Source organism: Manis javanica, chromosome 3 (genome assembly GCF_040802235.1).
Source record: "Manis javanica isolate MJ-LG chromosome 3, MJ_LKY, whole genome shotgun sequence".
NCBI classification, from domain to species: domain Eukaryota; kingdom Metazoa; phylum Chordata; class Mammalia; order Pholidota; family Manidae; genus Manis; species Manis javanica.
Genome location: NC_133158.1, coordinates 173,524,888 through 173,539,069, shown reverse-complemented (window position 1 = coordinate 173,539,069; position 14,182 = coordinate 173,524,888). Strand labels below are relative to the sequence as shown.

The window sequence follows — 14,182 nt, the reverse complement described above, 5'->3', positions numbered from 1 at the left end:
GCTGTCCAGCCCTTCATCCCTGGAGAGATGCTTGGCTGCAGAGTAGACACTGTGGGCCTGATTGTGGAACTTCCTGGATTTTTGTCCCTTGCTGGTTGAGGACGGGAGCATGTGGGAGATTAGAGTGGTGTGGTTGGTCATCATAAAGGCCCTGGACTATATCCGGGGCACCTGGTGCTGCAGGTGCAGGGTGCTGGGAGCAGAGAAGCACCTGGCCTGGAGGTGCAGTGTGGGGGATGGCCCATGGGCTGAGGATGGGATAAACAAAACAGGGAGGGTCAGGGCCAGGCAGGCTGGACTTGGGTACTAACTAGTCCAGGAGAGGTAAAAGCCTGAGAAGTGCTGAAGGTGGGAGGACAAAGCAGTACTGGGAGGTGGAGGCTGAGGAGGTAGATGAGACCAGTCTTTTCTGCTGCTTGGCTGCAGGGTAGGGCCAGGGTTCCCAGTCCACTGCTGTGGGTCAGAGTGGATCTGAGCTTGGGAGGCCACAGGGATCAGAGCCTGTGTGTCCCAACTGCCCCTGAGTGATGCAACAGGAATGCTTCCACCCAGAAATTCCTTGTCAGGCACCGCTTCCAGGAATGCACTGGGACCTAAATTCTTGGAGACAGAGGAAAAGTGCAGGCCTTGGAATGGCCTCTCAGCATTGTTCCCTGGCAAACACAGGAAGATGGGTTTCCTTTAGCTTTGTGGTACTGACATTGGAATCCGGACCCCTCCCCCAGGCTTTGGGGTGGGGGTAGGGAGGCAGAGGACCAGCAAGTTAATGGAAAATAAACACCCACCTCTGCTTCTCTGACTTATTTCATGTTCTTAGAATTTCCTCTTTTGGATTCTAGCTTTGTTATTTTGAAATTCCACACATTGGTTAGGGTTGGGAAAATCCCTTGTGACCCTTGCTGTAGGGAGGCAGCTCTGTGCTGGGGACAGAGTCCCAGTGCCCCAGGAGAAGGGGCCCGGCCAGTGGGCCTGCAGCCCAGTGTCCACGTGAGCCCCTGAGTCAGCCTGTACGAAGGGGGCTCTCAGGGCTGGGTGTGTGTGCCTCCGCATGAGCGCGTGCTCATCCCTTAGGAGGGACGTGGCAGTGTTTTGGTTCCAGCGGTCTGAGCCAGGTCCAGGCCAGAGCCATTGGGTAATGGTGGGGACCTCTAACGGGGGCTTCCAGTAGTCCTGTGCAGTGCATACACTGAGAGGCCACCCCGGCTCACCAGAGAGCTGTCCTACACCCACCTGGCTCGGGCTGCTTCCTCCCCTTGACTCTCTGTGGTGGATGCATGGGTGGTGGGCTTCCCTGTCCAGCATGGCTTCTGCCTCTTGCCCCCCTCTCCTAACATCCACACCCTGCAACAATGATCACTGTAGTGTTTCCTTCCTCACCAATTCATTCATTTGTTCACTGACTCATTCAGCAAATATGTATTAAGTGCCAACCAGATGTCAGGAACTGTGTTAGGTGCTGGAAATGTAGAGGCAAATAAATTGGAAAAATTGGAAATAATCCTAAAATCCCAACAATCCGTGATACCAAGTATGGACTATCCATGTGACCCAGGATGGAGACTAAGGTGCAGAAGGTTAGGGGTGCCCCAAACCCCATAATCATGATAAATAATATTTTAACAAATCAAAAATCCTAATATACGATAAAGGAGCCATGGATATACAATGGGGAAATGACAGCCTCTTCAACAACTGGTGTTGGCAAAACTGGACAGTTACATGCAAGAGAATGAAACTGGATTATTGTCTAACCCCATACACAAAAGTAAACTCAAAATGGGTCAAATACCTGAATGTAAGTCACAAAACCATAAAACTCTTAGAAGAAAACATAGGCAAAAATCTCTTGAATATGAACATGAGCACCTTTTTCCTGAACGCATCTCTTCGGGCAAGGGAAACAATAAAAAATGAACAAATGGGACTACATCATGCTAAAAAGCTTATGTATAACAAAGAACACCATCAGCAGAACAAAAAGGCATCCTACAGTATGGGAGAATATATTCATAAATGATATATCTGACAAGGGGTTAACATCCAAAATGTAAAAGAACTCACATGCCTCAACACCCAAAGAGCAAATAACCTGATTAAAAAATGGGCAGAGGGTATGAACAGACAATTCTCCAAAGAAGAAATTCGGATGGCCAACAGACACATGAAAAGATGCTCCACATCGCTAATTATCAGGGAAATGCAAATTAAACCACAATGAGATATCATCTCACACCAGTTAGGATGGCCAACATCAAAAAGACTAGAAACAACAAATGCTGGTGAGGATGTGGAGAAAGAGGAGCTCTTCTACACTGCTGGTGGGAATGTAAACTAGTTCAACCATTGTGGAAAGTAGTATGGAGGTTCCTCAAAAAGCTCAAAATGGAAATACCATTTGACCCAGGAATTCCACTCCTAGAAATTTACCCTAAGAATGTAGGAGCCCAGTTTCAAAAAGATATATGCACCCCTATTTTTATTGCAGCACTATTTACAACAGCCAAGAAATGGAAGCAACCTAAGTGTCCATCAGTAGATGAATGGTTAAAGAACATGTGGTACATATACACAATGGAATGTTATTCAGCCATAAGAAGAAACAAATCCTACCACTTGCAACAACATGGATGGAGTTAGAGGGTATTATGCTCAGTGAAATAAGCCAGGCAGAGAAAGACAAGTACCAAATGATTTCCCTCATCTGTGGAGCATAAGAACAAAGCAAAAACTGAAGGAACAAAACAGCAGCAGACTCACAGAACCCAAAATGGACTAACAGTTGCCAAAGGGAAAGGGACTGGGGAGGGTGGGTAGGAAGGGAGGGAAAAGGGGAACAAGGGGTATTATGATTAGCACACAATGTGGGGCAGGGACATGGGGAAGGCAGTATAACACAGAGAAGACAAGTAGTGACTCTACAGCATCTTACTACACTGATGAATAGTGACCATGATGGGGTATGTGGTGGGGACTTGATAATGGGGGGAATCTAGTAACCACAATATTGCTCATGTGATTGTATATTAATGATACCAAAATAAAAAAAAAGAAAAAGAAATCAACCCGTGGTGAACAAAATAGAGCATTTTAAATAAAGAGAGGATCCAATTCTGTGCTGGGCCTATTGGGACCTGAGGGAAAGGCAAAATCAGTAATACCAATCCTGTGCTCAGAAGGGAATTTGGTGTGACAGAGTATCACGCAAGCATTAAAATACGTTGTGCAAGTATGCGTATCGACCTGGAAAGAAACTCATGGCATATTCTTGAGGGAAAAACAGGAGATTACAGAATCACATATCACGTGTGGTCATTTAAAAATTACATCTAGAGATTGGAAAGTGCAAGTGCTTTTCTCTTTTCTCTTTTATCGCCTTTTTTTGTTTGTGTTTCCTGGTTACCTGAACAGCAAACATGTAATACTTACATAATTTTCTTAAAGGTATTTTTTAAGAACGAGAGAACTGTAACAGAGCATGCTAGTCCGTATAGGTGATCATGGGCTTTCCTACCTATGAGAGAGACTGGAGGGCTCCCCACATCAGCCCCGTTCTCAACTCCCACAAGGGGGCAGGGCCAGGTTGGCCACTCCCACTATTCAGATGAGAAACCAAGGCTCAGGGACCTGGAGGCTCCCAGAGAAGACTGTCTGGGACGTGGCAGGACCAGCGTTTGCAAGCAGGCCTGTCTTAGGATCCACATCCTCCCCGAGTGTGGCACGCTGGGTCTCTTCCTTCCCAGCTTCTGCCAGGTCTCTCTTCTTCACAGTCAGCTACTCTCCATTGACATACCTCTTCCATTGTTGTCTCTCAACGGAAAGCAGAACTGTAGGAAGAAAACCCATCAGAACTATCTGGGCAGTGTGGCTGGCCCCTCTTTTGGCCCTATGAATGACCAGTGGGCTTGCAAGTGACTTGAGTGAGGGAGTGAGAAAGTATTTCCAATGTCATGTTTTTCTCTCTGGCACAGACACACCCCACAGACTGGCACGAATCATTAAGTAATTCCCTAAAGCCTTATCTGCCTGGAAACGCCTAGTGGTATTTCCCAGATTTCAGAAGCCATCAACCCTGCGTGCCAGTAGGCTTAGCTACTCCCCACCCAGCCACAGACCTCCTGCCCATCCCCTGGGGCAGACACGGAGAGGAGAGGGGCCCAATGCAGAGGCGCCACCTCTGGAACCTGGGGCCACTCTGCAATCGTGCTCACACAAGTCGCTGAGCTGGGACCCTCCTGAGTACCGTCTCCTGGATTATCAGGCCTACTGTTTTACGCATGCTGCCTATGGAGGCTAAAATAGAAGCCCGTTCTGTCCAAAGAGGTGGGTTCTCAGGCACTAGCTCATCTTTGGAAGTGTGTGGTCTCTGCTTGTCTGTGGAATGATGTGAAGCAGAGTGCCCTTGGTTTTAAGCGTGGGTGTGGCAGATTGCATTTTCCAAAGATAGCCATGGAGATATTTTCCTTGCAGCTAGGTATGGCTGTGTAACTAAGCTATGGCCAATGGCATGTAAATGAAATTATCGTGTGGAAATCTGCGGAAAGTTTCTTTGAAAGGGAAGCGGAGTGTCCTTCTTGTCCCTTTCTCCATCATGCTGCCTGTAATACAGATCTGATGGCTAGGGCTCTAGCGCCCTTCTTGGGCCACAAAGACTTGGGGTGGAGGAAAGCTTCAGGGAATACCAGAAACCAGAGGTTATGAAAGAAAAGATGGACAAATTTGGCTAGACTAAAATTTTTAAGTTTCTCTGGCAAGAGACAACTTGAAGACAACAAATAAAGAGATTTGGAAACTGTATTTCTGAATCAGGACAAAGGATGCAAAGTACTTTTACAAATTGGCAAGAAAAGGACAAACCACCCAATAAAAATATTGGCAATGTAGGGAAGAACAGTTCCAAAGCCAAAAAATATGAAATATCATCAGTAATTAGCAAAATGGTTAGGTCAGCCTGAAAAAAGTGAGAAAGGTTGTTAGTACCTTAGGTAGTGGACCTGCAGAGGAGATTCACGTACATTGTTAACAGAAATGTGCACTTTTATCATCCTTAAAAAATCAATCTGCAACTATTAAAATTCTTATATAAAATCAATCATTTTATATTTATAACTTGTATACATCATGTGTATATATTTTGACCACTAATCCATTCTTTATCATCGGTCCTCAAACATCTGTACAAGATAATGATGATTATTGGGCATTGTCTACAGGCCCAAAAAGCAGAATCAAAGTGAATGCCCACTCATTGGCAAATGGCTGAATCGGTTATGGTGCATGCATATCTAGGAATGTTGTACAGCCCTTAACAAGAATAAAATAGAGATACATCCGTGTTAACTTTTCATTAGATATTGATGAATAAGAAAAGCGTGTACAGTATTTAGGTAAAACACTGATTTAAACACACACACACACACATATATATACTTTGCTAGTTTGGGTCCTCCAAGAATTAGTCACTGAATGGAATTTACTTGTAAGAGGTTTATTGGGAAATGCTCCTGTGAGTAAAAAATGGGGAGTTTGCTGGAGGAGGCTGAAGACCAAAGTGCTGTACTGAGGAAGTTTTGGCAACGTGGACAGGGAGTCCTCCAGTCACAGCCCCAGGTTTGGGAGGTCCCATGTCCTGGGAACAGGCCTGCCCTGGTGGGCCGGCCCTGCTCAGTCAGCGCAGACACTACAGCCAGAGGTCTGGAAGTTGCCTTCCCACACTGTCCCTCTTCTGCATGTGGATATGCTTGCATATGTGTGTGTACACATATGGATATGTGCGCATGACATGTATACATATGTTTGTGTGTGTATATATAGGTGCAGAAACAAGTATGAAAGGATATGAACTAGGTTGTTACATGGGTTATGGGAGGGGTGTCCTACCAAAAACAAACAAAGAATGAAAAGATTGCACTAAAATGCCTAGATTTCCAGATTCCTGTGTTCAACTGCCTATATAACATCTGAAAAAGCACCTCAATTCTAACACATTTTATAAGTCTTCAGTCTGAGTTCACCCTTGCTCCACTAATCAAACCCCAGTCTTTTCCCAGCCCTCCCCAGATCTGATCCCAGCTTGTCTGGTAGTGATCTATTTGATTCCTGCTGCCTTTAGAACTTTTCTCTGCACCAGGTATTCAGGAATTTCACCACCACTTGCCTTGCTGCACATCATTCTTCATTTATTGTACTCAGTGCTTGAGAGGCACTTAGCTCGTGTCCTTCAGTTTGGGGAAGTTTTCTTGTGATACTTTTGTATATCATTTCCTTCCCTCCATCTCTTCTGTGCTTTCCAGATTGGGCCTCTTGAACGGGCTTCCAAACTTTCTCATTTTTTCTCTCCTGTCCTTTTTCATTTTATTTTTCTGTCTGGATGATTTTTGTCATCCCCAGATCTTCTTATTAAACCTTATCTGTTTTTACTTTAGAATCACAGTTTTGATTTCTAAGAGATTTTTCTTTTCTTCTCTGTCTTTAAATATATTTTGATCATTTAATGGAAGCTATTTTCTCATCTCCCTGAAGATATTATTGTTTTTCTTGATGTTTCTACTCTGCACATTATCTGTCGTCTGCTTTTACTCTATTTCTTTGTTGTGGTTTCTGTCTTTTGTGTTGGGGGTTTTCTCAAATGACTGGTAATTCTTGCATATCTGTTCATATTTCAAGAGGGGTGCTAAAAACATCTAAGTGGAAACACTATGTGGAGGGTGATAGGAGAAAACGGGGAAGGGTTGTCTGGGAAGTCAGTTTCTCTGGGTCTCTTCTGAAGTCACTCATTTTCTTCTGTGAATGGTTTCATCTGCTCCAGACCAATAGGGCAGGAGTCAGTGTGTGGAGGGCTGGCAGTAAATGGGGTGGTAGGTGTGGGGAAAAGGATCTGGCAGGCTTATCCTTCGCATGTGGACTCTCAGTCCTGTTTTCTGTGCTGTGCCCCATTGTGCTCGGAGCTCTTGTAGGTGAGTCCCTCGGTGTGAGTTCTCTGTGGTCTCCTTGGGGGGAGAGTCATAAACTAGTGGGCTGCCAGCTGGGCAGGGAGCCAAGTCTGACTGCTGGCTTTGCAGACTGTAAGCCTGTGCCCTGCTCTCTACTCTGCACTGAGCTTGCCTTTCTGCCACTTGCTTTTCCTCTTGCATAAACGCACCAACATCTTCCATCTGCTAGTTTCTCCTCCCTTCTCCTGCCGTCTAAGGGGTCCTTATGGGATTATATATATATATTTTTGTCATCCTGTATGTATATATATTATTCTGCAGTTTGCTTTATTCACTCAACACTGGGTCCTGGGCATTATTCTGTTCCAGCACATTTGGGTCTATTCATTCCCTGGATTTAATATCAAGTTGACATATGACCTGTTCTGAATTTTCACTGCCGACAACAGGGCTGCTGGGAACTTCCTGCACATCCTCAATGCATCCCTGCTGGGAGATATGCAGAGGAGGAGTCTGAAGGATGGCTCTCCCCCTCTCTGGGAGGGGAAGGAGGGTGGCTGAGTGCTGCTGAAGGGGCCTGGCCTCCCCCCAGTGAGCCCATTGGAGTGCCCGCCACTGAGTCATTCTGATTATCTCCACTTTCCTAGGGAGTAGGCCTCACCACCGTGCCCAGAGCCACATGGTGAGTCAGAGATGAAGCTCCTGCCCCCACCCTTGAGCCCTGGTTCCCAGGTCTGAGTTTCCAGCCTGCCACCGAGATGCCATGAGAGGGCATTCAGGTTTGAAGATGATCTGGCATCCTGGGCTCTAGTGGTATTTATTTACTTTTAGTTTTATTTTGAATAAATAAGATACCCACAGAGCCTTTAAGTTCTTGGATTCAGATAAGTGAAACTGTCCCTCACATTCCTGCCATACACCCAGAAAGCTCCTTTCATTAGAAGCCACTGGTGCTAGTTTCTTGTGCATCCTTGAAGAGACAGTTTAATTAAAAAATAAAAAAAGTAAATAAAGGTCCCCATTTCCTTAAATGGAACCCTTGGGGGCAGGTGTTTTTGGGAATTCAGAAGTCAAGAAGTATATAGTTGTGTGTCTATATTATGTCACACCCCCAGCAGAATCTGTGATCAAACACACCAAGATTTCTGTACCAAGCAGGGCAAATAAAGCCCTATTCATCTCAGGTTTTGCTGTGAAATGTGTTTGTACCAAATTAATTTTTTTTAATCTGTCTTTTTTAGAGATGTTTGAATTTTATAATTGTGGATAAAGGAATGTGGACTTGTGTTTATACTTCTCCTTATTTACAAACTTATGATAATATTCTGCACACACTGGATCAGTACTAAAGGGGTTGTTACTTTTCTGCATCCACATAGTATTCCATTGTACACATGTACCATAATTAATTTAGCCTCTCTATGAACATCTGGTTTATTTCCAGTTTTCTCCCAAGTTGCACCAATGCTGCAATGAACAACATTGTACAGTCATTAACCACATATGCAAGCCTATCTGTAGGATAAATTCCTAGCAGTGGAATTGTTCATTCAAATAATACTAATGATAGTTAACATTTGCATGGCATTTACTAAGAGCTGTGCACTGTGATGAGTGCTTTACAATAATTAATGTATTTTAATCCCTGCAAGAATCTCCAGAGGTAGGAACCATTATCATCCCATTTTGCAGATGAGGAAAACTGAGGCAAGATAAATTAGATAACTTGAACAGCTGGGATTTAGACAGGGTGCTCAGGCTCCAGTCCATTCTCTTAACCATTATATTCTACTGTTTTTCAAAGGTTGCTGGAATTTGTAACTTAGAAGGATATTGCCAAACTGTCTCCCCTGCAGCTTTACCAATTCATATTCCCACGGGCAGTTTGTGAGTGTGTTTGTTTCCCCACCAACCCTGCTGAATCAAACTTTTTCATTTTCATCAATCTGATAAGTGAAAATGGTACCTCTGTGTCTTGGATTTATTTTACTAAGAGTCAGGTTGAGCATCTTTTCATCTAAGGGCCATTTGTATTTCCTTTTCCATAAACCATCCATTCATATCTTTTGCTCATTTTTCTGTTTGCTTTTATCTGAAACTTGTGTTGAGCTTTTTACATGTTAGGAAGATGAGTCCTTAGTGATTCAAGTCATACAGATCTTTTCCCGGGCCATCCTTCATCTTTTGATTTTGTTTGTGGTGAGTTTTGGGCAGAGTATTGTAAGGAGATAAATGAAGGAAAAAGTGGAGGGCAGGAGAAGACAGAACAGATCCTTGGTGAGAGGCGCCCTGTGCCAAGTGAGGCGGGAGGGAAGGAAGGTGGTGGGGGGAGTGGAGGGGACCCGAAGACAGCGGAGGCACGGGGTTCAAACACAGCAGGTAGGGCCCACTCAGACCACAGGCTGGGATGAAGGAGGAGGGGCTCTGGGGCAAACACGAAGATTTTCCTCCAAGAAACGGCTGCCTAGCTGCAAGGCTGTGGTCAGCTGGCAGCTGACAGCTATTGTCTCTGCAGGGTCCACTCAGCTCTCAGACCAAGTCTAGGCCCTTCTTGGGGTGGGCTTGGCCAATGACTGAGCAAAGTGGTGGTACAAGGGCCCATCCATTTCCACATTCCCACCCAGCCCTGGACTCCTCTGGCAGTCGCTGGTGGCCTGACAGACCATAAGGTCTGTGTAGTGGTCTGAAGGCCCCAGTCCTGTTTTCTCCCTCCCCTTTAGCAGTGGATACCTCTTCCCTCATAACTCACCTTTGCACTGCTAACTCCTCCTCAGCAACACTTCCTGGAAAACCCACACAGCCCAGACACCTAAAATCTTTTGGTAAAAAATGACATAAAAGCGTTAGAATTGAAAAGCCCTTCTTCTGTTTAAAAAACAAAATTAACCGAAATACATTTCATATTTCTGGAGTCTAAAGATTTGCTTATTTGTTTTCTATTTGGTGACCATAAACGTCCTTTGGTTTGGACAGAAAGTGAAAATGTTTGCCTATGGGTGGGCACCCTTCCAGAGATCCTGGCCTGCCGGGCCAGTCACCTCCAAACCCTGGCTATTCCATACTGCTTCTCCAGCCTCTGTGCTGAAATCAGCATCTCCCCAGGTGTTGGCAAGGCCCCCTTGGCCCTGTCACATCATTCCCACCGGCTGCTGCCCACCCGCATTTCCACCAGACATACTGCCGTGATCAACAGTAAAACCACTAATTTGTATGAGACATTCTTTCAACTCTCTCACCAAGTTCACCTGAAATGTTGAAATGCAATAGAATGTAAGTCAGTCGGAAAATGCTTGTTGAGCATATAATATGGGCAAAGAATGGTGGTCGGTGATAGGTCAGTGGGTTACAGGTAGCATGACATGTAACAGAGTACCTGTCCCCCTGGGAACAAACTGCCAGTTGGTAGACAGGGCAAATATCCATCCACTGATGGCCATGTCTGGTAAGTGACGCAGGTCCTAAATGACAGGGGACCTCAGAGGGAGAACTTCCCTCAGGAGGTGGGGATTGAGGTGGGTTTTGAAGAATGGTGAGAATTTGGAAAGAGTGAGAAGGGCCTCAGGGAGAAGGTGCCTCCAAGGATCATGCCCTACTTATTTTGTCTGATGAGCCTGGTAGGTATCAGCTATCTCTTTAAAGCATTGGTTTTCAACCCTGGCTGAATATTTTAATTTCATGGAAGCTTTAAAAAATATATAGATGCCAGTGTCCCACCTCCAAAGAGTTTGATGGAATTGTTCTGGGGAGCAGCCTGGGCCCTGGGAATCTGAAAAGCTCTCCAGGTGCTCTGTGATGCTCTGCCGGCACTGAGAGCTTCTGCTTTACAGGAAGTGCAGGCAGCGTGAGAGCTCTGGTCCGTCAGCCCGCAGGCACACACCCCTGTTGGGCTCTGACACTTCTAAGGCATGCCTCTCAATCCTCCCTCCTGGACAGTGGCCACCAGAGAGAGGGGTCCTGTCCTCTCTAAGTCCCTCTCACACACCTGGCATCAGGCTCCCAGGAGCATTTTTCTGCCAGTTTCACATCAAATGGTTACAGGGTGGCCAAGCAGGTCACAAGCTGCTTGGCATTCCACCTGCCCTGCCCTCAGTGCCTCTTCTAGTGCTTTCCTGAAGCTTTGGAGGAAGCAGTGGAAGCTGTGGCCATCCAGAGGGCCCACCTCCCAGAAGAGTGTCAGTTTCAGTGGGTCTCAGGCCCAGCTTCCCAATAACACATCTACACATGCCAGGTGGGCAGGGGCCTGTGCAAAGGCCACAGAGTGCTGCCAGAGGCAGCTTTTCTCCTCCTACATTTCCTGGCAACAAGCAGGGCCTAAAGGAAGTCCAGCTTGCCTTTTGAGGCTGTCTCCACTCAATGGTCTCAGGAATGCTGTTCCTCATTTCAGAGAATTCCATAGGAGTGGCTGCTGGCCACTGGCCAGTGTGCCCAGTGAGGAATGTGCACCAACCACAGATTTGAGCCAAGGAGGCCACTATTCCACCTCCTCTTAGCAACATGACAATGTGTCCAAATAGCTGCAGGAAAAGGCACCTAGGGGTGACATTAGGATTTTCTGACAAGAAAGATTGCAACATCCTGGGGTTCACAATCAAGGCAAAGATAAAATGCCCTGGTTCTGAGGCTTTTTTATTTAGTTAATTATTTAAAAATAACTATTGATTTTTGTTTTAAAATGATACATGTGCCTTGTTATAAGAAAAAAATTGTAAACAGCAACATGCCCAGAAGAAATTGATGTCCCTCATGGCTCCAGAAAGCCACTTGCACTGGCACTTTGTAGGCATCTCTGAAGGCCGACACCTGCCCTGGGAAAGGGTGCGCTGCCCTGGGCGGGGTCCTGGATAACCTGACCTCTGAAAGCGTACTTGGTGCTGGGCTTGCATAAGTAACTCGATGACTCTCTCTGCAAACAGCTCCTGTAGAGACTTCCCACCACCCTGCCTTCTTGGAAAGAGCGTCCAGCGCATTCCGCACTGGAACCCATCACAGAGGGAAGATGCCGAGGCCATAGCTCAACTTCCTCAGGTCAGGAGAGGCCCCGAGCAGTCATCTCTACCGCCTCTCAGCCCTCCAACTATGCAAAGAATGTGAACCATTTCCCATGGGACTGGCAACCTTGAAGCAGTTCTGAGCACATCCTCCCCAAATATCTGCTTCTCAAACAGATAAAACAGAGAAGCATCCCGAAAATGCTTGGGCTATCCACCTGAGGTGGTGGTACAATGTTTGCTTGCCTTTTTCTGCTTCTGGACTCCATCTGAGAACTGTTGGTGAGCCAGCTTGGGATGAGGCCATGTTCCCTGTGGGGACAGAGAACAGAGAACTCTCTGGACAGGGCCTCTCAAGGGAATGGGGCCCAAGCAGTGCCCAGTGCTCCGGCTCCTGTCCCAGTAATGGAATCAATGCTGAACCGTTCTGGGATCATTTGGGTGCCTTTTGGTGCCTGAGGAATCTGGGCATGGGACTGACTGTCTTCACCACTACCAAGGACCCACCTCAACCAGCCTTTGGCCTCCCCAGTCCACGCCACCTCTGATTTTGTGGCCTGAGTGGATGGGGGCAGTGGCTGGGGCAAGGCCATGCCAGGCTTGGCAGAGCACGTGGGTGGGGAGGCAGGACATGACTTTCTGAGTAGCTCTCACCTTTCAAGAGCCTCTGGCATGCCTTGTTGCTCTACTGCAGGCGTGATCAGGCCCAGTGACCTACATAACCTTACAGAGGTAGGCCAGGTGCAGACCTTGACTCATCTCAGAGGAGCCTGACTTGGGAAGGGTGGGGGTGGGGAGGATTTCTAATCCTGAGATGCTGAAACCATCTAAATGCTCAGGCTTAGTGAATCATGATATGTCCAAAGGGTGAAATATTATGTAAAAGTGATTATAGTAAAGACTACTTAGCAACATTACAAATGTTTATGATATAATGCTGGGTGAACAAAGGAAGATAATGTGTATATTTTGCACAATGGATGAGGGAAGACTGGGAGGGGATTTAAAAAATAACAATTGCTCTGCTACAATGGTGTCATTATGGGCCTTATTCTTTTAAAAGGAAGCAGTGACTTTAAAGTCAGACAGATCTGGACTAGTAGCTTAGTTCTGTTTCTTACCAGGAATGGCCTTGGCAGTAGTTTAATGTCTCTGAGATTGGTTCCTCATCTGTAAAATGGATCATCAATAATTCCCACCTCACAAGATTCTTGTGAAGATCAATCAGGTGCTGGGTGGGATTCCTCCCTTACCGCCTTCCTGTCTTCCTCCTCTCTCTCAGACAGCACAATGCACTTACCCACAAGGAACCCACAGTTACATCATCCTGGGATCTGCTTAAATCTCTTGCTCTCGGGGGAGCCCACTGGTCTGCTGCCCGTGGAGCAGAGCTGGAATCCATGGGCTTGGATGGGCAAGGGTGCTAATGACCACCGCCAGCCAGCAGGCACGGGAGGCTTGCCTGTCTTTGCTTTCAGAGCAGCAACTGCAGCTGCTGCTACGGCCTCCACTTACCCCTGTAGCAGGATGGATGGTTCCCAAAGCCTGAGGCAGGTGCTGCTGGTGGGCAAAGAGGTACTTCCAATGGCAAATGGACATACACTTTTCATTTTAAGAGTGTTTACATTATGTTTGGGGAAAAAATGAAGCAGTAGCTACCATAGTACAATGGAAGGGACATAAAATGGTAAAGAATGAGCTGACATTAAGGGGAATATTACACAAGTAATTGTTGAGCTGTGCCTGGATATGGCAAATACCAGGAAGGAGGCAGGGGATGACTGCAGCTTGGGGGCGGCTGCCCTGCCCTCTTGCATCCATCTCCTAGCTCTGACCCAGCCTCTGTCCCTTCTAGTGTCTTCCCTGTGACCCCCTTCAATGACAGCCAAAGAGAGCTGCCTGAAAGGAAAGCCTTTACTGTGAGGCAGTGCTCTTAGGGAGAAGCCCTCTAGGATGGGACATTGCTCATCTGGTGAGCTTCCCTGACACCTTCATCTTCCCACGTTAGATCCCTACACCTGAATTTCCAAATCCAGCTTGCTAGTTGGGCTTCTGAGTTTTGGGATGTGCTGTGTCTTCTACCTGTGGTGTCCTTTCCTCCTTTTCTAGCTTAAGAACTCTTATTCAACCTTCAAAACCATTTCAAAGGTCTCTTTCTTCTGTGAAACTGTCTTGATCTCTTTGCAAAGGGTTAATCCTGCCTTCCGCTCTGTCTTGCACACCGTTGTACCATGCATAGCCCAAAGGGTTTGTTTCCTTGACTCT

At 46.4% G+C, this 14,182-nt stretch overlaps 1 long non-coding RNA gene across 1 annotated transcript; it reads left to right on the top strand.

Annotated features, from left to right (window-relative positions):
• Window positions 1-3,652: 3,652 nt before the first annotated feature.
• LOC118973597 (uncharacterized) lies at window positions 3,653-12,948 on the top strand. Its single transcript, XR_005063036.2, has 2 exons — window positions 3,653-4,320; window positions 11,843-12,948. It is a non-coding gene; the product is annotated as an uncharacterized lncRNA (long non-coding RNA).
• The last annotated feature ends 1,234 nt before the right edge of the window (window positions 12,949-14,182 follow it).